The following is a 22,661-nucleotide window of genomic DNA, read 5'->3' as shown; positions in this document are numbered from 1 at the left end:
CCTCACTCTTCTCTTCTGCAGACTAAATAACCCCAGTTCCCTCAGCCTCTCCTCGTAAATCATGTGCCCCAGCCCCCTAATCATTTTCGTTGCCCTCCGCTGGACTTTCTCCAATTTGTCCACATCCTTCTTGTAGTGGGGGGACCAAAACTGGACGCAATACTCCAGGTGTGGCCTCACCAATGTGGAATATAGGGGAATAATCACTTCCCTCGATTTGCTGGCAATGCTCCTACTAATACAGCCCAATATGCCGTTGGCCTTCTTGGCGACAAGGGAACACTGCTGACTCATATCCAGCTTCTCATCCACTGTAATCCCCAGGTCCTTTTCTGCAGAACTGCTGCTTAGCCAGTTGGTCCCCAGCCTGTAGCGGTGCATGGGATTCTTCCTTCCTAAGTGCAGGACTCTGCACTTGTCCTTGTTGAACCTCATCAGATTTCTAATTCTGAGCCCTAATTCTCTTCTAATTAACCCCAGGGTAGTTCCTGGAGTTCCTCCTGATTTACAGCAGTGTAAGTGAGAGAGGAATCAGGCCCAAGTGCCTCCAATTCCTGTTGGGAAAAGGGCTTGTGAAGAGCTGGAAGTAAGATCCCATGTGACATATTCTCAGTATACCAGCGAATGAGGGAAATATGGTTGTGACGTTCCCCTCTGGTGTTGTCTGTACTGGTGATCTGCTAGGTCACTCCAATCCTTAACTCTGCGAGCCAGCCTTACCCTGCTCTGCTGTGAGAACCCCCACTCCTGGGCTGTTCACACACAGCCTCTGGCACGTAAGCTGCTCCCAGCTACTTGCAATCGAATGACACTAGCCAATATCTCCGGTCCCAGACACAACCCTAGGAACCTCCATCCTGCAGTGTCCAGTTATGCCCGCTGGACGCTGCAAGCTTATATACGTTCATCAATTTAACAAAGAAACTGATATGTACCAGGCTTGTTATCCCAAGGGGAGTCTCTTTCACGCTTCAAACCAAACCCACTGCTTCAGGTAGAATAAACAAACAGATTTATTAACTATAAAGATAGATTTTAAGTGATTATAAGTCAAAACATAACAAGTCAGATTTGGTCAAATGAAATAAAAGCAAAACGTATTCTAAGCTGATCTTAACACTTTCAGTGCCCTTACAAACTTAGATGCTTCTCACCACAGGCTGGCTGGTTGCTCTTCAGCCAGGCTCTCCCCTTTGATCATAGCTTCAGTCGCTGGGTGTGGTGTCTGTAGATGTAGGGGAAGAGAGAGAGAGCATGGCAAATGTCTCTCCCTTTTATCATGTCCTTTCTTCCCCTTGGCTTCCCCCCCCACCCCCCGCCTTTCAGAATCAGGTGAGCATTACCTCATTGCAGTCCCAAACTGACCAAAGGCAGGGGGGTGACTCACTCAGAGTCTAACAGATCCTTTTGTTGTTGCCTAGGCCAGCGTCCTTTGTTCCTGTGAGGCTGGGCTGGGTTTGTCCCATACATGCCCTGATGAGGTGTGAACTGCCTCTCTGTCCTTGGAGAGTTTTTGCCTGGGCTTGCTTTAAGACACAAGGATACATTTTCAGCCTCATAACTGTATACATGAAATTATAACCTATAACATTACTGTAACAATTACTATAACATCACTATAACAACCATGCTCAGTGTATCATCAGCCTTCCAAGGACACCCAACATGACAAACTTTGCATTGGATACCACACAATCATTTTATAAAGAAGAACATGGGGGTGTAGGGTGTTTCCCTGAGGTACAGAGCGTCACAATGGTACATCAGCTTTCATAGGCTCACTACTAAATACAATAAACCCTGTGTCTGGGACTGAAATACCCCACTTGCAATATGCTGAATGTGTAGTTTAAGGTGTTGTGGGAGCCCTTTATTCCACCGCCAAATGGAGATGAAGGCTGGAATGATTTTCTGCCTCTGACAAAGGCATTCACCCTCTGTCTGGATACTGCTTGGTCTCCCCTGCTAGAGATGATTTATCCCTGGGTTTCATAGAAATACCACTAAACAGCAGAATGTTGGGCTTTTCAGTGGACTATATGGAACCAAAGAACAGGTTCTTTGCAAACATTCCTGGGGAAGAAGATCCCTAACACTCATACACACACCCTCACTTCAAGATGGACACTGCACATCCATTTACTCAGTACATATTGCAGGAACAAAATATACTTCCCCCCCCCCAACAAAACACACTTAATATAAGATTGTTTGTCCAGTGATTCTGCTTGCCTTCTTAATGCCGATTATGAGATAATCTTTTTATTTAGAGGGTGAATGCCTTTGTTTTAAATAGGAAAACACATGAATACAATGCCCATTTCTTCTCCCCCACAACACATGCTCCTGGGGGACATGGAGTTCATCACAGGGTAATAGGAACATAGAATTCCCATACTTGATTCACCTCGCCCAGTATCAGATGCTTCAGAGGAAGATGCAAGAAACCCCAGAGTAACAATTATGGAATAACTTATCTACAGGGGAAATTTCTGCCTCACCTACATCAATTAGTGCATGGATTTGGCCTTGATGCATAATTTATCTCAATTTTTTTAACCCTATCAAATGTTAATGTTCTAATAATCAGTAGAGAATGGAGAATATTTCCACAATTGAACAATCAAACTGCTTATAAATTAGATGGTTTGTTTTTGTTTTTTAAAAAGGTGTTTTTCACAGTTATCAACTTCTAACACCTTTCTGCAAGATACTAGCTAGTAAATGGAAACTAGAAGATAATTCAGATTAAGTTTACAGGATTCATTTAGCCAAACAGTAGGGCACAGCTCTGAATTTCTGAACTGTACAGTCAAATTTAGAATCATTATTAAATGTTGAACTAGGAACATTAGGTTGGCAGGTTGGGCTAGGACAGGGGTGGGCAAACTTTTTGGCATGAGGGCCACATCTGGGTATAGAAATTGTATGGCGGGCCATGAATGCTCACAAAATTGGGGGTTGGGGTGCAGGAGGGCATGAGGGCTCCAGCTGGGGGTGTGGGCTCTGGGGTGGGGCTGGGGTGAGGAGTTGAGGTGCAGGAAGGTGCTCCGGGCTGGAACCAAGGGTTTGGAGGACAGGACGGGGATCAGGGCTGGGACAGGGGGGTTGGGCATGGGGAGGGTCAGGAGGCAGGCTCTGGGTGGCGCTTACCTCAAGCAGCTCCCAGAAACAGCGGCATATCCCTTCTCCAGCTCCTATACAGAGGCACAGCCAGGCGGCTCTGTGTGCTGCCCTGCAAGCGCTGGCCCTGCAGCTCTCATTGGGTGTGGTTCCCGACCAATGGGAGCTGCGGGGGTGGCACTTGGGGTGGGGGCAGTGTGCAGAGCCCCCTGGCTGACCCTACGCATAGGAGCTGGAGTGGGGATGTGCCGCTGCTTCCCGGAGCCGTGCGGAGTGGGGCAAGACCCCGACCTCGCTCCCCAGCTAGAGCTCCAGAATGGGGCAAGCCCCAGACCCTGCTTCCTGGCGGGAGCTCGAGGGCTGGATTAAAACATCTGGAGGGCCGGATGTGGCCTCCGGGCAGTAGTTTGCCAATCTCTGGGCTAGGATAACCTTCCTAAGGTTTCCTGGAGGCTCTAATGAGGCTTAAGAAATTTGTCAAGGTCCTGGAGAGACTTACTAGCTTTGCCAGACCATTGACACTACATGCATGAGTGAGTACAATACTACTACTCATCGTGAGTGAGGGTGGCAGAATCCTAGCCTCAGAGAATGACAAAACGAGAAAGAACAAAAGTCAAGTCTCCATAGGATATCACAGTATATATATGTGTGTGTGTGTGTAGACTCTGAGTGCACTGAGCTCTAGGAACAAAATGATTGCTGAACACTGCACTCAGGAGTTCCCTTGTTCTGTGTCATTCTTATTATTTATTTGTATTACTGTAGCACTGCCCTGTGCCTGCATTCTGCGCAGGCATGTCTATTTGTGGGAACATAACAAAGGAAGCTTTAAGCTACTTTTTGCCGTCCATAGTCTAGGGCTTTTCAAGACCCCGCTCCCCCACCCCATATAAATTAGAGCAGCCTGATGACTGCTCGAAGTTATGCTCTACTTCTTATGCCTCCTATAGGCTGGGGGAAATAGCGAAGAGCCAGAGTGCAGATTGCTCCAGCCACTCTCCCTCCCTCCACTTTGAACATCTTTTCCTGGCCTTTGCTTCCTCCAGTGCCCCCCTCTACACCAGGAGTAGGGCTGATGTAGGGCCACTCAAGCAGCTCTAAATGGGTGGGGGAGCTCCATTACAAAGGGGATATTCCTTAGGGGTCATTTACAACCCATTTATGCCACTGGAGCAGCGTAAAGAGGCTGCAGCAAAAGACAGAATCAGGCCCAGGGAGAGTTGCTTAAAAATATAAGGTGCAATACACAGAAAATAAAAGACATCACAATTTCATAGCTACATACATCACAGTTCCATGTCATGCCCTCCCCTGCATCCCAGCCTGGGTCAGCTGAGGAGAGAAAGCCCTGCTCTCAGAGAGGTTGCCTGCTCCATCTCCTCCCTACAGGGCTTCCCAAGGAGGGGAGCAGATGACACTTGCGTTTGCAGGCAGCCTTCTCACTCCTGGCTCAGGAAAGTGCATGGACAAAACTTCTGTAAGGGCACCCACAAGTGCTGAATGTGGTTTGAAGCCTGAGCAGGAGAAGGTAGCTTTGCTGCTTCACCCAAGGTTCCCTGAGGGAGGGGGAATACAGCCTCCTTTTGCCTGCCACTTCAGTCACCATAAGTGACCCACCGGGCTATTGCACTTGTGGTGGTTCCAAACTGTGCTGAGTGGGCAGCAGGGAAGGAGCAAGCCCTAAACGGTGTCTCATCTGCTGCACTGCACACACCCTGAGAGGTCACTGCAGGGGCAGCAGAACTAGGAGAAGAAATTCTGCAGCCAAACAGACCCTCTCCTCACATTCTAGGGTGTGAGAGTGAAGGCAGCAAATGGGGAAGGGAGGCTGGGAATAACCACATTTAGGAATGTATGGAAGTTATAATCAGCACTTGGAGAGCCTGTTATCAAACCTGTTGCTTGTAGCCTTCAAGCCAGTGATTTACGTGGGATGAGTGTTGGAGTGAAATCCCTCCTTTAAGCTATCTGTTCCTTGGCACCTATATTTATTGACTTTCCAAAGCAAAAGAATGGCTTTTACCCTTGTCTCTGTGTGTGGCTATACCACTATACCACTCCAGACCTGCCAAGTCTTACTTTCTTTGGAAGAGGGAGGCTCCCTTGTTTCCCATGCATTTTAAAGGATTTGGGCCACACTCCTGCCCACTGGTGCAGGTGATGTAATTTGCAGCCCAGGGAGGAATCACCCTGGGGATTCCACCCAGAGAGGGCAAGCTTTCAGATCCAGCTGGGGCTCCGATGGAGTTCCATCAGCAAAAGCTGCTGATGAGGTGTCGCATTCTGGCGTGCAATCCAGGCCAGTGAGGGGTTGTGTCATTGCCTGCTCTATAATCCTGGGTGCCTTAAATGCTCTGCTGCTGTAGCTCACAGCCTGGACGCCAACAGGCAGCAGACAAGCATGCACTGACTATCTGTGTGTTCAGCACTGTGATTCCAGGACCCTGCTTTTTCCACCCCAGCCACACTCTGGTGCCTACCAGCCTAGGTTACTACTAGCCAAGTGACTCCAACACACTCCCAGTCCCATATTTCCCCCAAACCACATGCTCTACAATGTCCAGGACCATTCAGAAGAATATGAAGGTTTGTTTGCACCTTTAAAGAACACTGCTGTACAGCCAAAATGCTTCTGAAATAAATGTAGTCAAACTTTACTAATTCTGGGTCACCGAGAACGAAAATGATGCTTAAAATTGTTGATTGGCTCTAGTTTTCAAGATATGCTATTGGGTCAGTATATACGACCCTTGACTTGGGAATGGCGGAGGATAAGTCAGTTATAAAGGGAAGGGATCTCAATTTAAACCAGAAATGACTAAAATACATCTTTGACTGGATCTATGAATAAATCTATGACTGGGTTTGGACAGTACTTGCTTTTTAGGCAAAACAATGAATGATGCAATCTGAAGCTGGTATTGCGTCATACATGATATGAATTGCATCATGTTATTCCTAGAAGTCATGGATGATGCAATCATAACGAAGCTTACATCACTCTGCTGAACAAATTGCCCTATATCAGCTCTAGAAATCATACAGTGTCGTGCTCTCTTATTTGTCAGTGTTTGATTTTGCAAAGGGACACATTTCTGTTTAGCCAAAGTGAGCAGAGATGCCTCGTACTTGTGTGAACAGTGCAGATAACTTCTGCTATGTTTGTGGTGAAGTGACTTTTGCATCACAAAAGCGCAGTATAACCACTATGGTTAAGAAAGCCTATCACCTTTATTTTGGCTGCAAAATTGGAGATCAGGACAAGAGGTGGGCCCCACACATATGCTGCAACACTTGTGCAACAAATCTTCGCCAGTGGTTGAACAGGAAAAGGAAATCTATGCCTTTTGCAGTGCCAATGATTTGGAGAGAGCCAACAGATCATACCAGCAATTGTTACTTCTGCATGGTGCCTCCAGTTGGGAAAGGTGTGTCAAAGAAGAAAAAGTGGACTGTGCATTATCCAAACATTCCATCAGCTATACGCCCAGTACCACACGGAGAAGGACTGCCGGTTCCTGATGCACCAGAATCATTCTCACTTGAGTCAGACGAGGAAGAGGAAGAGGATGAAACTTCTGGTCCTGAACCATCAATGTCACAGGACCCACATTTTCTCCCATCCTCCTCCTCTGAACCACACCTCATAACACAAGGTGAACTGAATGACCTTGTCAGGGATTTGGAACTACCCAAGAGTAAGGCAGAGCTGTTGGGCTCCAGACTACAGCAGTGGAATCTCCTGGCAGGTGATGTTAGGGTTTCCATGTTCCGTGACCGTCAAAAGGATCTTGTCCCATTCTTCTTCATGGAAGGTGATTTTGTAGCCTGCAACAACATCGATGGTGTGATGGCAGCCCTCAACATCGTTCACGATCCAGATGAGTGGAGACTGTTCATTGATTCATCGAAGACGAGTCTTAAAGCTGTTTTACTGCATAATGGCAATGTTTTGCCATCAATTCCAGTTGGTCATGCAGTCCATCTGAAGGAAACCTATGACAACATGAAACAACTTTTGAGGTGCATAAACTATGACCAACATCAGTGGCAGCTTTGTGGCGATTTGAAGGTTGTTGCTCTCTTGCTTGGTCTGCAGACTGGATACACAAAGTACTGCTGTTTTCTCTGCGAATGGGATAGTCGTGCAAGAGATTCCCACTACATCAAGAAAGATTGGCCACTCCGACAGTCATTGGAGCCTGGGAGGAAAAGTGTTCAGCATCCACCACTTGTTGAATCAAGGAAGATTTTGTTACCACCCTTACACATCAAGCTGGGTCTGATGAAGAACTTTGTCAAGGCCATTGACAAAACACAAGCAGCTTTCAAGTACCTCCGTGGAAAATTTCCAAGGTTAAGTGAAGCTAAGCTAAAGGAAGGTGTCTTTGTTGGTCCTCAGCTTCGTGAACTTCTTCGAGATGATGCATTTGACCATGCACTGCGTGGCAAGGAAAAGACGGCATGGAAAGCCTTCCAGTTAGTGGCAATAAATTTTCTCGGAAACAACAAGGCAGACAACTACAGGTTGTTGGTGGAAAACCTCCTCAAGGCATACAAAAGCCTTGGTTGCAACATGTCACTAAAGATACATTTTTTGCACTCTCATCTAGATTTTTTTCCACCGAACTGCGGAGCAGTGAGCGACGAGCACGGCGAGCGATTTCACCAGGACATTGCAACAATGGAGAAACGCTATCAGGGCAAATGGAGCCCATCAATGCTTGCAGACTATTGCTGGACAGTGACAAGAGATGCTCCATGTAATGAATACAAGAGACAAGCCAAGAAGCGCCGAGTAGACACTGAATAGGACTAAACTATGTACAGAATAGTTTTTTGCCTTTTGTTTCATAATAAATTTTATTTATATAACCCTTTTGCTGATTTTTAAAGTGTTACATAAACAGGACAGGTAAAATATTATCATGTAAAGCAACCATAAACACATGAAAAGACCTAGGTTTACAATTTATGATTAAAACTCTACTATCTACACAATATACATAGACATAAAATGTAAAAACTTAAATATCTTAGAAACAGTAGCCAATCAGTTGTTTTAATTGTAATATTTGAATTCAGCACATCAAAATACATAATAAATAGCACATTTTATCTCTGAAGCAGACGACTTCTCAAAAATTGTAGACCAGTGGAATCAGTACCCAGCATCTTGCCCCATTAACTGGAGTTAACAGTCACTTCAATTTAAATACAGCCCTGGGTTGGTTCTCCCATCAATCACTCTTTGTCCAACATGGCTGGCTGTCTCTGAGTAAGGACCTTCCACAGAAGTACAGAGTGCTGGTTCCCCTTGTCTTCCTGCATGAAAGATAATCTGGGGGTCCTTGCCCCTCTCTTTTATAGTCCAGCGAACCTTTGAAATGGATTCTTCTGAAGGTTACACCCCAAAATAAAGTTCATTCAGACTGTGAGAAAGGAGATCCGGAGTCTCATGGTAAAGGAAGTTCCATACTGGTTTCAGCCCCTGCTGGTTTTCGCTAAAATGCCCTCTTCCTGCCCTCCACGATGCAAATAAATGGCCACTTGACATGTGATTGCTAATTGATTCTCATGATGCCTGACTGGAGCTGTCAGCTTGTCTTTTGTCTGAGAGAAACCTGATTACCCACTCTTCAGACTGGTCTGGTAAACACATTTTAGTTCCACATTTCCTTCCTATTTGTATGGTCCCTGGGGTGTTTATTGTGTGTACATCACACAAGAATATTAATGATCAGTGTGTTATTGGTTTTTCAATGAGACCTTACATGACATATCAGATACAGTTTGTAACATTAATAAATTGGGGTACACTGAACTGGTCAAGCCAGATGAAACTCAATACCAGATACCAGTGAGTCACTTTCCCTCTTGCATTGCAACGCAGTTAGGGTTACATGAGGGACACCGAATCAGCACATCTCCTGGCTGTATGGGTCTTATTGTTCCAATGGCCAGCCCAGTTCACTTACTGGCAGGGCTGGCTGGGTCTTGGTCCCCCAGCAGATCAAGGACTGCAGTTGGTAACCCTGCTTCTTACTGCTGCTGGGGTCTGCAACCCTGTCCCTTTCATGCTTAAGAGGAGAGTTTAAAGCTTTGTTACAGCTATGCAGCTTCCTTATAGCTGTGAATACTGTGGGGCACATTCTCCTCACATTTACCCCAGCTTTACACCACTGTAATTCCACTCACCTCAAAGGAGTTGCTCCAATTTTACACCAAGGTGAAAGAATCATCAGAGCCTACATATCTAAGCCCCATATTGAAAAGAGAAACACAGCAAACACTAGGAGAGAAGCGAAGGAAGCTAGCTTCCAGGCAGAGTTTCTTTACCATGCATAAAGCTTGCTATGGCATTAGTTTGAAGATTTCACATTTGTAATGGCAATATTTTATACCAAGCAGTAACTAGACAACACCAGGCTTGTGTGGGATGGAGGTAAATGTGGATCTGAAACAAGTGAAATACCTGGTGATGAAAGAATCTGTGTGATGACTGCATCACTTCCATATGGCTGAGCTTTTGTAAGGTTTGGGGGGGGGGGAAATCTTCTTTTTCACCTCACTAAGATTGTCCTCATCTTTTGTATTTTAGTCCTTTTGGAGTCTGGGAAGTTAAGGTGCATTTTAACAGGCCTTTCTTTTGAAGTGAAGATTCTTAAAAGTGGGATTCTGCAATCATTCCTAATAATGTTAAAACACAAAGAGACAGATTATGCAGGTGAACTAGAGGGTGGAAGGTGCAAGGATCCATGCCGGGACTAGGTATAGAGGTAGTCCCTATGCTCTCCTGAGTGCAGGAATTGCTCCCTGGGAGCATCACAGGAGATGAAGGGATGCAGTTTACCTTTCCCACAGCCACGGAGTGATAATAGAAAGTAGGAGAAGGGAGGAAAGGAAGAGAGAGAGAAAGAAGAAAAAAAGTCGAGAAGGGAAACAATAAAAGAAAAATTCTCCAAGCTGCCTTGGGGGAAGAAGGGAATAAGCTGTGATGATAGTTTCTTTTAGGTGCTTAGATACTACAGTGATGTACATGCTAGAAATGCCATTAGATAGAAAGGGGAGTGTGGGAGACTGACAGGGCCCCACCCTTACACCCTCACTGGGTGGCATTCTGTCTGGCCACAGATGGAGGCACATACTGTGTCCTCCTAAGAGACAGTGCAATGGGAAGCTCTAGCAGGCAGTAAGCTGCTCCCTGAGGCACAGTACCTCCTAGACTTCCCCCTTGGGTACTGCAGCGCCACACTGCTCCCAGTGTGGGCCTGTGCCTAATATAGGCACAATCTGGCTCTAAGTACAAAGCTCCTTTATTATCACTGTGGATGCTGTCTCTGGGATCATATACATTTTAAAAATAATCAAGTGTGGGAATAAATTCTGCATTCCCTCTCAAAACCATGCTCTGCCCTGGCATTGACGTCAGCCTGTCAACTCAACTTGACTGCCCACCTGAACCATAGAAGGGGAAGGAACAATTTATTCAGTCGGAGAAAGGGATTCAAGGATGCCATCCGCCTCACTGCCAGATCCTCCTGCCAGAGCCATCTGTTTGAGAGACATCACAAGTTGTTCCATTCTGCTCCAGTTTTACAAATTAAAGTGACAGGAATATACATTTTTTGCGGAGCAGGGTATTTTATTGGTGCTTCTGTTGTACTAGATGTCGAGCATTTTAACTTTAGTAAAAGCTAATTTTGTAAAAGAGAGATTCCCAGGGTTTCAGGAATCTGATTTGAATTCTACTCTATCACTGGAAAAATGAAACAAGGATTTCAATGCTTCCCTCATTGCTAAAGAACTGAACCAAAGCCCATAACTTTCAGCTATTACTCTTAGCAAAATTCTGATTGCCTTTTTCACATGAGCAGTCTCATGGAAGTCTCCTCTTACATACACTAGTGTAGTTACACTACGTTGATTTCAATGGAGTGGTTCTTGAATTAGACCAATGTCAGTGAGAAGTGGGTCAGTCCCAGTTTGACAATCGGCTTCAGTAAATGGACAGGATTTGGGCCAGTATATGGGTCAAGATCTTTGGCCTTGGTTAAGTCCTCTTTGCATCACTCCAGCAGTACAAAGGGGACCTAAAGCTGCCTTAATCAAGCAGCTGAGAATTTTCTCAGTGTGGGATTGCCCCAGAATGCTAACTGGACTGATTTCAAGGCAAGGGACTTTGTGGTGTCTTTGACGCCTCACTTCTATCCTTCTGGGCTGATTTGGAGGCAAAGGCCTTTGTAGGGGTCAGCACTCTCGATTTACTCAGTTTATGTCAAGGCTGTTTGCAAGTCATGGGCTTCTGTGAGCTCACTGGCTCAGCACCTCTAGTTTGCAGGTCTGAAATGAGAGCACAGGTCTTTGTGAGGTTACAGCAAATGGAGGAAGGGAAGGGAGACAAATTAGTTATTGTTTTAAGAAAGGGGAAGGAGGAGAGGTGCACAAGGGAAGCACAGACTATCCTAAGAGAGAAGAGAAAACTAGGACAGAAAATACTCTTTTTAAGGAATGTCTCTAAGTATCTCTTTGTATCCTTGACGTTGTGGATGCAAGTATTGAAATGAATTCTGCACAAACTAATCACCTGGGAAAGGGAAATAATTGTATATAACATTTCACATAATGGGCCAATGTGTCCTCTCAGTTATACACATGTGACATGATTTTCCTGGGTTGCTGTCGCAGTATATCTAATAAAAGAATAAAAGAATTTTTAAAAATAATCCTGAGTACGTCTATGGTACTTTTCATCTAAAGACCTCCGAGAGCTTTACAAAGTTGGGGATCGGTGTCCCCATTGTACGGGTCAGGCAGCAGAGGCACACGGTGATTTGCCCAAAGGCACAGCAAGCCTGCAGAACAGCCAGGATTAGAACATAGATGTTGTTTTCCAACTCCACTAACCTGCCATGCTCCCTCTAGGTGGAGAATATTCAAAATCAATCAGAACTGCCATTCAAAGAGAATTTTATTTGCAGTTGTAAAAAGGAACAGTTACCTCATCTAAAAAGAGGAAAAGCCACTTAAAGCAGCAGAAAGAAAACAACCCAAAGAGTTATATATTTATAAAATATTATCACATTTAATGACCACTACAACAAAACAAGGTGCACCTGCACAATCTCCTTCACCTTACCCAAGAGCTGCAGGATGCTTTACAATAAAATATTTAAAACGTGTCAGTGCTTACTTTTAAAAAAGTCTAAAGCAACAGCAAATAAAAGTCCAAACAGTGAGAATTCTGCAATCATTGGGCACGATAAAAAGGTTCCTAACTCCCAAGGACTTAAGGTTATAGCTCAAAGAGATTAAATATTATATCTGCTCCAGTTGACCTCAGTGAATGTGCAGGAACATATGGTGACAAAAGATCTATCAGGCATGTTAGGCTATGACCACTGAATGCCTTAAAACTAAGGGGTAAAACCTTAAAATCAAAACAGAATTTTACTGGGTCATTGTAAAGATTGTAAAATAGAAGTGATATGGCCAAGCAGATGAATGCTGGCAATAAATATAGCACTAAAACCCTACAGATAGGGTAAATACCCCTAGACTTCATACCACTGTTAAGCATGGCTAACACTCACTGCAGTACAAATGGAACTCTTCTACCTTTCTTGAACAGTTTGCTTCCATGCATGCATTCCTTACATTTACCTTTTAATTGACTGGTAAGGTACCTGTTTATAACTCACCTATTTGGATAGGTTGCCTAACCTTAAAGCACTGGTTTGCAACCATTAGTACATGTGCTAATACTGATACAGCCTTTGTGACTTAAAATTCCATCTACCCTGCAAAATGAATTCCATTGAATAACACTGAGTTCCTGTAAAAAAGACACTCCCCTCATATAGGTCGGGTGAAATTTCAAAGTTCCATGTGTCCAATCCTGCACCCATTGAAGATAATGGTGATACTATCACACTCTTCAACAAGTTAAGGATTGAGGCCCAGGACTGTAAATCAGACTTCTTAAATTGGTACTCCAGACTTTCCCTCCCTTCTGTGGGGCCAGATCCAGCAAGACCACCTCTTAGAAGTCATGGGCCCATAACTTCCACTGAATTCAATGGGAACTGAGCACATTCAATAGCTTGCAGGATCGGGGCTCTGTGATGAGCCCCAGTGTGCTGCTGATGGCCACCTCACAATCATTGGTGAAGACTGAACTGCTCTCACAATCAGACCACAGGGGCTGGAGCAGCCCAAGTTACATTACAGGCGAGTGCAGGTACAAATTGAAATAGATTGTACAAATTGTGGGGTTGGTCACACAGCTGTTGAATCATTTTTCCTGAGTCATTATTTCTGAAGATTTTAGGCAATTATATTAGCAAAAAGCTGCCAGAAGCTCAGTTCTGGCAGGGACTGTCCCAGGTTTTGGAAACCCATGCCAGATGTCCTGTCCTAGCCAGTCTTGCTAACTTTGCCTCTGCAGCCTGAGGCTTTGCTGTTATTGTTGTTGCAATAATGTGGTCCTGCCATGAGAGGCTGCTGTGCTTAGCCCTCCCTCTGCCTACCTCAGCTGCTTTTCCATGCTGAACTTCCTGCTGTACAGACTAGCTGCCTTCAAATCCCCATCCCTGGAGCTGCATGCACTAGGGTGAGTGGCACACAGGATGGGGCCATATTTCATCACCTCCTAGGATCTGGGGAAATCAGTGAATTTAATGGGGAGCAATCCTTTTTAGGGAGATGCAGAGAATCAGTGGGGGACAGCATTACTGGGGAAAGGGGCAGGGAATCAAGAAGATAGCTACAGGCAGTGTGGAACGGGGGGAGGAGGTGGGCCTGTGGGAAACATCTTTTGGTTCAGATAAGCATTCAGATTTCTTATCCAACCCCTAAGCTGTTTTTTCACTGGTGTTCAGGTATTCTTATAATATCACTTAGTGGTTCAATATGGGTGGGGTCAGCTTTGATCCCCCCCAATAATTAAGATTTGTATTTAAAAAAATAACCTAAAGGTTGCCAGGATGCACTAGGTGACCAGATGGTAAATGTGAAAAATCGGGACGGGGGCGGGGGGTAATCAGTGCCTATATAAGAAAAAGGCCCAAATATCGGGACTGTTACTATAAAATTGGGACATCTGGTCACCCTAGGATGCACATATAATCCCCCGGTCACTGGGAACCCAATGGCTGCCAGAATGTCAGCCTATTAGGTGAATAGTCCCTAGAACACTCTTTCTTTCCTCCCCCCCCCCCCAAATCCTGGCAACTGTGCAACTAGCTTTGCAGTGATCTGCAGGACTGCTTTATATTATAAGCAGACAGTGAAAATATCAGATGACAGCAAAAATCCCGGTTCTTAGATCTGTTTCCATCAAACCTCCTCTTGCCCCTCTCCGATTTCCTCCCAACTATTGAGACCTTCTCCTGCAAACCCTTCTGCTCTTGCTAGTCTGTGCTTCTGATAGCAAAATAGTCCCCATTATTTTTCTTCTTCTTCAGGTGTTTTGATCAACCCTCACAAGGGTAACAAGAAAATGGAGAGGAGAAAAAGAAAGGGGAAAGAGGACTGAACAACTTCTGGAATTGGTAATGGGATACAGGACCCTTTAGGTTGCTGGTTAGAATTCATTTTCGCTTGCTAGCAACCAAACATTGGTGGCGGTTTAGTGGACCATGTAAAATAAGTTGCTGTTCATTTTGGGAAGAGTGTTGACATGAGAGAAGTCACCATCGTAGTGGCACCCTTGTCTTCATTCTCTCTTCAGAGCAGCCAAAGGAGGAATGGGCCTAGAGGTGGCCTCTCAAGGTCAAGGTGGAGGCACATTAACTTGAGGCAAGCGAGCACTACTGCTCGCGTTCAAGTGATTCTGTGAATTAATGTATGGTTCTAGCTCGTAGCACTGTAAATATGGCATCTTTCACAGCACTAAGAGAAAGAGAGAAATGAGAGAGCACCATTAAACAGGCTTCAGTCTATGACAAAGAAAAAAAAAATAGGTACATGTGGAGATTCCTATAGTAGAAACAAATCCATCTAAACCTAAGACTGCCCGCTGCAATGGAGACTTTATATAGTATACATCACCAAGTGGAGCTTGTGCTGCTATGAGACTCACTAGATAAAGTAAAGGTTGCTATGGGATTAGCACTGGGCTTTTTCCCCTTACAGGGTTTTATCGAATAACAATATTCAGAGAGCAAAGTGCTGAGGAGCCCAATCAAAAACTCGCTGAAATTAATGGGAGGTTTTTCATTGACGTGAGTGGGCTTTGGATCAGGCCCTGGAAGAGAGCAGATCACGGGGCTGCATGAAACAAAATGAGATTTAATGCTAATAAATGAGGACTGATATATCTCCTCTGGTACAGGGGAGTAAATTTGGCTCCTCCCTGGGCCAGTGAAGGCCACTGCTCCCAAGGATGGGGTGGAGGGGGTGGGAATCTATTTGTCTGAGCGCCTCACAAGTACCCTGTGTCTTAAGTGTCTCTCCCCCACCTGTTGTGAAACAGTGAGATACCTGGTCACGCTGATGTGCTGCGAGGCCAAGTTCCACAGTTGGGAGGCAGCTGCCAAGAAAGCTCTGACCCCCGTACTTGTGAGCGTAAGCAGGAACGTAGCTTCCATAGAAACTCATGGTTCTTTGGCCAATCCAGTGGAGAGCACTGAATGGTGAACCGAGACCTTGGATTTCATTCTGTATTTCATGTGGAGTCAATGTATAACGTGGAGCACTGGGCTGTCATGCCCTTGGAGGTTGAATAGGAAGCTTCAGCATTCTGAACTAAATGGAGCTTTTCCAAGATTGGGCAATTGACTTTCATTCATAGATATAATGAACTGCAATAATCCAGGGGAGGGAAGCTTTTATCTCTGCTGCAAACTCCATGGTAGCTCCACATATAGAAGCTTTCAGGGATGTGTCTCGGGGCCATGCAGCTCCCTCAGTCAGCACCATCCATTCTGGGGTTGCATTGACCAATCCCAGGAGAAGGGGAGATTACAGGTACCTTGCTCTACCACAGCCCCACCTTCCACTAGACTTTCTGCCACCAAGGTCTGCACAAATGGCTCTGGTCATAAAATCTGGTCATGATTTTATGACCAGAGCCATTTGTGCAGACCTTGGTGGCAGAAAGTATACCTATATAGTACTCATCACTGGAGTCTCCCTGAGCCACCTAACAGCCCTCTGAGGTTAGGAGGTACACAGATGGGGAATCAAGACACAGAGGTGTCAGTGGTTTTCCCGAGGTCACACAAGAAGCCTCTCACTGAGCCAGGCGGTGAATGCATGTCACCTTAGTCTCAGGCCAGTCTCCTATTCACTCAGGGCCGGCTCCAGGCACCAGCACAGCAAGCAGGTGCTTGGGGCAGCCAAAGGGAAGGGGCGGCATGTCCGGCTCTTCGGCGGCAATTTGGCGGCTGGTCCTTCGAAGAAGAAAGTGGCGCGGTGGAGCTGCCGCCGAAATGCCGCCGATCGCGATCACAGCTTCCCCCCCCCCCTGTCATAACTATAAAGGGAAGGGTAACAGCTCTCCTGTGTACAGTACTATAAAATCCCTCCTGGCCAGAGACTCCAAAATCCTTTTACCTGTAAAGGGTTAAGAAGCTCGGGTAACCTGGCTGACACCTGACCCAAAGGACCAATAAGGGGACAAGATACTTTCAAATCTTGGGGGGGGAAAGGCTTTTGTTTGTGCTCTTTGTTTAGGGGGTTGTTCACTCTTGGGACTAAGAGGGACCAGACATCAATCCAGGCTCTCCACACCTTTCTAAACAAGTCTCTCATATTTCAAACTTGTAAGTAAAAAGCCAGGCAAGGCGTCTTAGTTTTCCTTTGTTTTCTCAACTTGTAAATGTACCTTTTATTAGAGTGTTTATCTTTGTTTGCTGTACTTTGAACCTAAGACTAGAGGGGAGTCCTCTGAGCTCTTTAAGTTTGATTACCCTGTAAAGTTATTTTCCATACTGATTTTACAGAGATAATTTTTACCTTTTTCTTTAATTAAAAACCTTCTTTTTAAGAACCTGATTAATCTTTCCTTGTTTTAGATCCAAGGGGGTTGGATCTGTATTCACCAGGAGTTGGTGGGAGAAAGGAGGGGGATGGTCAATTTCTCCTTGTTTTAAGATCCAAGGGGTTTGAATCTGTATTCACCAGGAGTTGGTGGGAGAAAGGAGGGGGATGGTTAATTTCTCCTTGTCTTAAAATCCAAGGGGTTTGGATCTGTATTCACCAGGGAATTGGTGAAAGGTTTCTCAAGGCTTCCCAGAGAAGGAAATTAGTTTTGGGAATGGTGGCAGTGGACCAGATCTAAGCTGGTAGTTAAGCTTAGAAGTCTTCATGCAGGCCCCACAGTTGTACCCTAAAGTTCAAAGTGGGGATACAGCCTTGACATGGTGGCAGCGGTGGGATACATTTTAAACCCAAAAGCCAGTAAGATTTTTTTTTCCTTCTAGCTGCTTGGGAAGCAGAGCTGAAGGTAGATGCATATCTTATCTCTCCTTGCCTGAAGGCAGAGGTGTTAAGTTTTTTTAACAAGAGTCTTTGTTAAGAGAAGGGTTCAATTAATGAGCAAACGACTGGTAAAAGGAATTTACAAGCTGAATTGTTTTTTTTTTCTTTTTACATCCTCAGGAGTAGCTAGTTAGAAAGTCTCTGTTAACTCAGCAGCAGCCTGAGCTAAGTGCATCCCAGTTTCAGTCAACTGCAGAGGGGTATGACCCAGCACAAGAAAACAGGAAAATGACTACCAAAGAAGTAGCTAACAAAATAGAACTGGCCAGACTAGAAGCAAAAGAAAATAAAAAAAAACATCAGAGACTGCTTCAATTAAAAAAACTCGAGACAGAGCAGAGAGAAAGAGAAGAAAAAGCCAAAGAGGAGGCCCATAAAAGAGAAGAGAAAGCCAAAGAGAAGGCTCACAAGAGAGCTATGGAGCTAAAAAAAGCCAAAGAGGAGGCCCACAAGAAAGAGATGGAGCTGAAAGAAAAAGAGATGGAGGAGAGAGAAAAAGAAAGGAAGCATGAACTGGAAGTAGCAAGGGCTAGGCCGGAAACACCAGCCAATCCTAGCAACTCCTCTCCAGGTACCACTTCCCATCCCAGAAAATTCCCCACCTACAAGGCAGGCGATGATACTGAGGCCTTCTTAAAAAATTTTGAAAGGGCCTGCCTTGGATACAGCATCACTCCAGACCAGTACATGGTAGAGCTGAGGCCGCAGCTCAGTGGACCCTTAGCAGAGGTGGCGGCTGAAATGCCTAAGGAACACATGAACAGTTATGAACTTTTTAAAAACAAGGCCAGAATCAGAATGGGGCTAACACCTGAGCATGCCCGTCGGCGGTTCAGAGCCCTAAGGTGGAAACCCGATGTGTCATTTACCCGACATGCCTACCACATTGGGAAAAATTGGGATGCCTGGATATCAGGAGCAAATGTTAAATCTACGGAAGAGTTGCCCTTCCTAATGCAAATGGAGCAGTTTTTAAAGGGTGTTCCTGAGGAAATAGAAAGGTACATCCTAGATGGGAAGCCCAAAACTGTAACCGAGGTGGGGGAGATTGGAGCCAAATGGGTGGAGGTAACAGAAAAGAAAAAAGCTAGTAGCAGTTGGAGCGAATATCAGAAGGGGCAAGCCGAAACAAAACCTTACCACCGGGGACAACCCAGGGCCCCACCCACATCCCAAGGGAAACCCCAGACGCCTTCTCACCCCACCCCACCAGTCTCCACCAACCAACATCGCCCCGGTAATACCTTAGCAGGGCGATGCTTTAAATGTAATGAACTGGGACATATAAAGGCTCACTGCCCCAAGAACCCCAACTGATTACAGTTCATTACACCACAATCACACCAAAGATCCCCAGACCCAGATGCCTCTCTCATACCCTCGGAGCGAAGGAAAACCTTGAGAGTGGGCGGAAAGAAGGTTATCGCTTGGAGGGACACTGGGGCACAAGTGTCAACTATCCACCAATCCCTAGTGGACCCCAAACTCATCAACCCGGAGGCTCCAGTGACAATTCAACCCTTCGTGTCACAGTCTGTAACCTTGCCTAAAGCCAAGTTGCATGTCCAGTACAAGGGCTGGTCAGGAATGTGGACTTTTGCAGTCTATGACAATTATCCCATCCCCATGCTGCTGGGGGAAGACTTGGCCAACCATGTGAAGCTAGCCAAAAGGGTGGGAATAGTCACCCGCAGCCAGGCTAAGCAAGCTTTCAACCCCAACCCTGTTCCTGAGCCGTCCACCAGGGTCCCGTCTGTGTTACCAGAGACCCAAACAAAGGTGGTGGAACCGGATCCCCTGCCAACGACTGCAACAGCTGTAGTGGATCCAATCCCAGAGACCCAGCCAAAGCCAGTCCCAGAACCGGAACTGGCAACGCAACCAGCACCAGAACCATTGCCAGCACTGAGTCCAGCGCTTGCAAACCCGTCTACAACTCCAACGCCAGAGGGCACCAGCGAGCCTGACCTGGCGGAAGCAGCAGATAACCCTACCCAAGAGGCTCAGCCAGAGCCTGAGATACCACATAGTGCACCAGCGGATAGCGGTTCACAGTCAATGGAAACAGCCCCAGCACCTGCATCACTTCCAGAGGGACCAAGCCCCAGTCCACAGTCCAAGGAGGAACTGATGTCTCCAGCATCAAGGGAACAGTTCCAGGCCGAGCAGGAAGCAGATGACAGCCTTCAGAAAGCTTGGGCGGCGGCACGGAGCACCCCACCGCCTCTCAGCTCTTCTAACCGATCCCGGTTTGTTGTAGAACAAGGACTTTTATACAAGGAGACTCTTTCTGGTGGGCACCAGGAAGACTGGCATCCTCAAAGACAGTTGGTAGTTCCCACTAAGTATCGGTCCGGTCTTGTGAGGTGTGCCAACGAGTGGGAAAGCCCCAAGACCAGGTTAAAGCCCCTCTCCAGCCACTACCCATAATTGAGGTCCCATTTCAGCAAGTAGCTGTGGATATTCTGGGTCCTTTCCCAAAGAAGACACCCAGAGGAAAGCAGTACGTACTGACTTTCATGGATTTTGCTACCCGATGGCCGGAAGCAGTACCCTTAAGCAACACCAGGGCTAAAAGTGTGTGCCAGGCATTAACAGACATTTTTGCCAGGGTAGGGTGGCCCTCCGACATCCTTACAGATTCGGGAACTAATTTCCTGGCAGGGACCATAAAAAACCTGTGGGAAGCTCATGGGGTGAATCACTTGGTTGCCACCCCTTACCACCATCAAACCAATGGCCTGGTGGAGAGGTTTAATGGAACTTTGGGGGCCATGATACGTAAATTCGTAAATGAACACTCCAATGATTGGGACCTAGTGTTGCAGCAGTTGCTTTTTGCCTACAGGGCTGTACCACATCCCAGTTTAGGGTTTTCACCATTTGAACTTGTGTATGGCCGCGAGGTTAAGGGGCCATTACAGTTGGTGAAGCAGCAATGGGAGGGGTTTACGCCTTCTCCAGGAACTAACATTCTAGACTTTGTAAGCAACCTACAAAGCACCCTCCGACACTCTTTAGCCCTTGCTAAAGAAAACCTAAAGGATGCTCAGGAAGAGCAAAAGGCCTGGTATGATAAACATTCCAGAGAACGGTCCTTCAAAGTAGGAGACCAAGTCATGGTCTTAAAGGTGCTCCAGGCCCATAAAATGGAAGCGTCGTGGGAAGGGCCATTCACGGTCCAGGAGCGCCTAGGAGCTGTTAACTATCTCATAGCCTCCCCCACCTCCAACATAAAGCCTAAGGTATACCATGTTAATTCTGTTAAGCCCTTTTATTCCAGAGAATTAAACGTTTGCCAGTTTACAGCCCAGGAAACAGATGACGCGGAGTGGCCTGAAGGTGTCTACTACGAAGGAAAAAGGAATGGTGGCGTGGAAGAGGTGAACCTCTCCACGACCCTGGGACGTCTGCAGCGACAGCAGATCAAGGAGCTGTGCACAAGCTTTGCACCAATTTTCTCAGCCACTCCAGGACGAACCGAACGGGCATACCACTCCATTGACACAGGTAATGCTCACCCAATTAGAACCCCACCCTACCGGGAGTCACCTCATGCCCAAACTGCTATACAAAGGAAGATCCAGGACATGCTACAGATGGGTATAATCCACCCCCTAACAGTGCATGGGCATCTCCAGTGGTTCTAGTTCCCAAACCAGATGGGGAAATACGCTTTTGCGTGGACTACCGTAAGCTAAATGCTGTAACTCGTCCTGACAACTATCCAATGCCACGCACAGATGAGCTATTGGAGAAATTGGGACATGCCCAATTCATCTCTACTTTAGACTTAACCAAAGGGTACTGGCAAGTACCACTAGATGAACCCGCTAAGGAAAGGTCAGCCTTCGTCACCCAGGCAGGGCTGTATGAATTCAATGTACTCCCTTTCGGGTTGCAAAATGCACCCGCCACCTTCCAAAGACTTGTAGATGGTCTCCTAGCGGGATTGGGAGAATCCTCAGTTGCCTACCTCAATGATGTGGCCATTTTTTCTGATTCATGGACAGAACACCTGGAGCACCTGGAAAAAGTCTTCGAGCGCATCCGGCAGGCAGGACTAACTGTTAAGGCTAAAAAGTGTCAAATAGGCCAAAACAGAGTGACTTACCTGGGGCACCAGGTGGGTCAAGGAACTATAAATCCCCTACAGGCCAAAGTGGATGCTATCCCAAAGTGGCCGGTTCCAAAGTCAAAGAAACAGGTCCAATCCTTCTTAGGCTTGGCCGGATATTATAGGCGATTTGTACCACACTACAGCCAAATCGCCGCCCCGCTGACAGACCTAACCAAAAAAAACCAGCCAAATGCAGTTCAGTGGACTAATGAGTGTCAAAAGGCCTTTAACCAGCTTAAGGCGACACTCATGTCTGACCCTGTGCTAAGGGCCCCAGACTTTAACAAACCGTTCCTAGTAACCACAGATGCGTCCGAGCGGGGCGTGGGAGCAGTTTTAATGCAGGAAGGACCGGATCAAAAATTCCATCCTGTCGTGTTTCTCAGCAACAAACTGTCTGAGAGGAAAAGCCACTGGTCAATCAGCAAAAAGGAATGCTACGCCATTGTGTACACGCTGGAAAAGCTACGCCCATATGTTTGGGGACGGCGTTTCCAACTACAAACAGACCATGCTGCGCTACAGTGGTTTCATACCGCCAAGGGGAATAACAAAAAACTTCTTCGGTGGAGTTTAGCTCTCCAAAATTTTGATTTTAAAATACAACACATTTCAGGAGCTTCTAACAAAGTGGCTAATGCACTCTCCCGGGAAAGTTTCCCAAAGTCAACTGGTTAAAAATTGTTCTTGCACTGGAACATATTGTTAGTTTTTATATAATCAGTAGTATGTCTAAAGGTACATGTGTCTTATTAACTCTGTTTCTCCTAAAGCTCCAGGAAAAAATCACAGCCAGTGTGGAACCGGACGTCCAACACTATCTGTGATTTGCGGGGCGTGTCATAACTATAAAGGGAAGGGTAACAGCTCTCCTGTGTACAGTACTATAAAATCCCTCCTGGCCAGAGACTCCAAAATCCTTTTACCTGTA

The sequence above is a fragment of the Emys orbicularis genome, chromosome 1 (genome assembly GCF_028017835.1).
Source record: "Emys orbicularis isolate rEmyOrb1 chromosome 1, rEmyOrb1.hap1, whole genome shotgun sequence".
NCBI classification, from domain to species: domain Eukaryota; kingdom Metazoa; phylum Chordata; order Testudines; family Emydidae; genus Emys; species Emys orbicularis.
The sequence above is the reverse complement of the archived record's forward strand: the minus strand, read 5'-3'. Positions refer to the sequence as shown.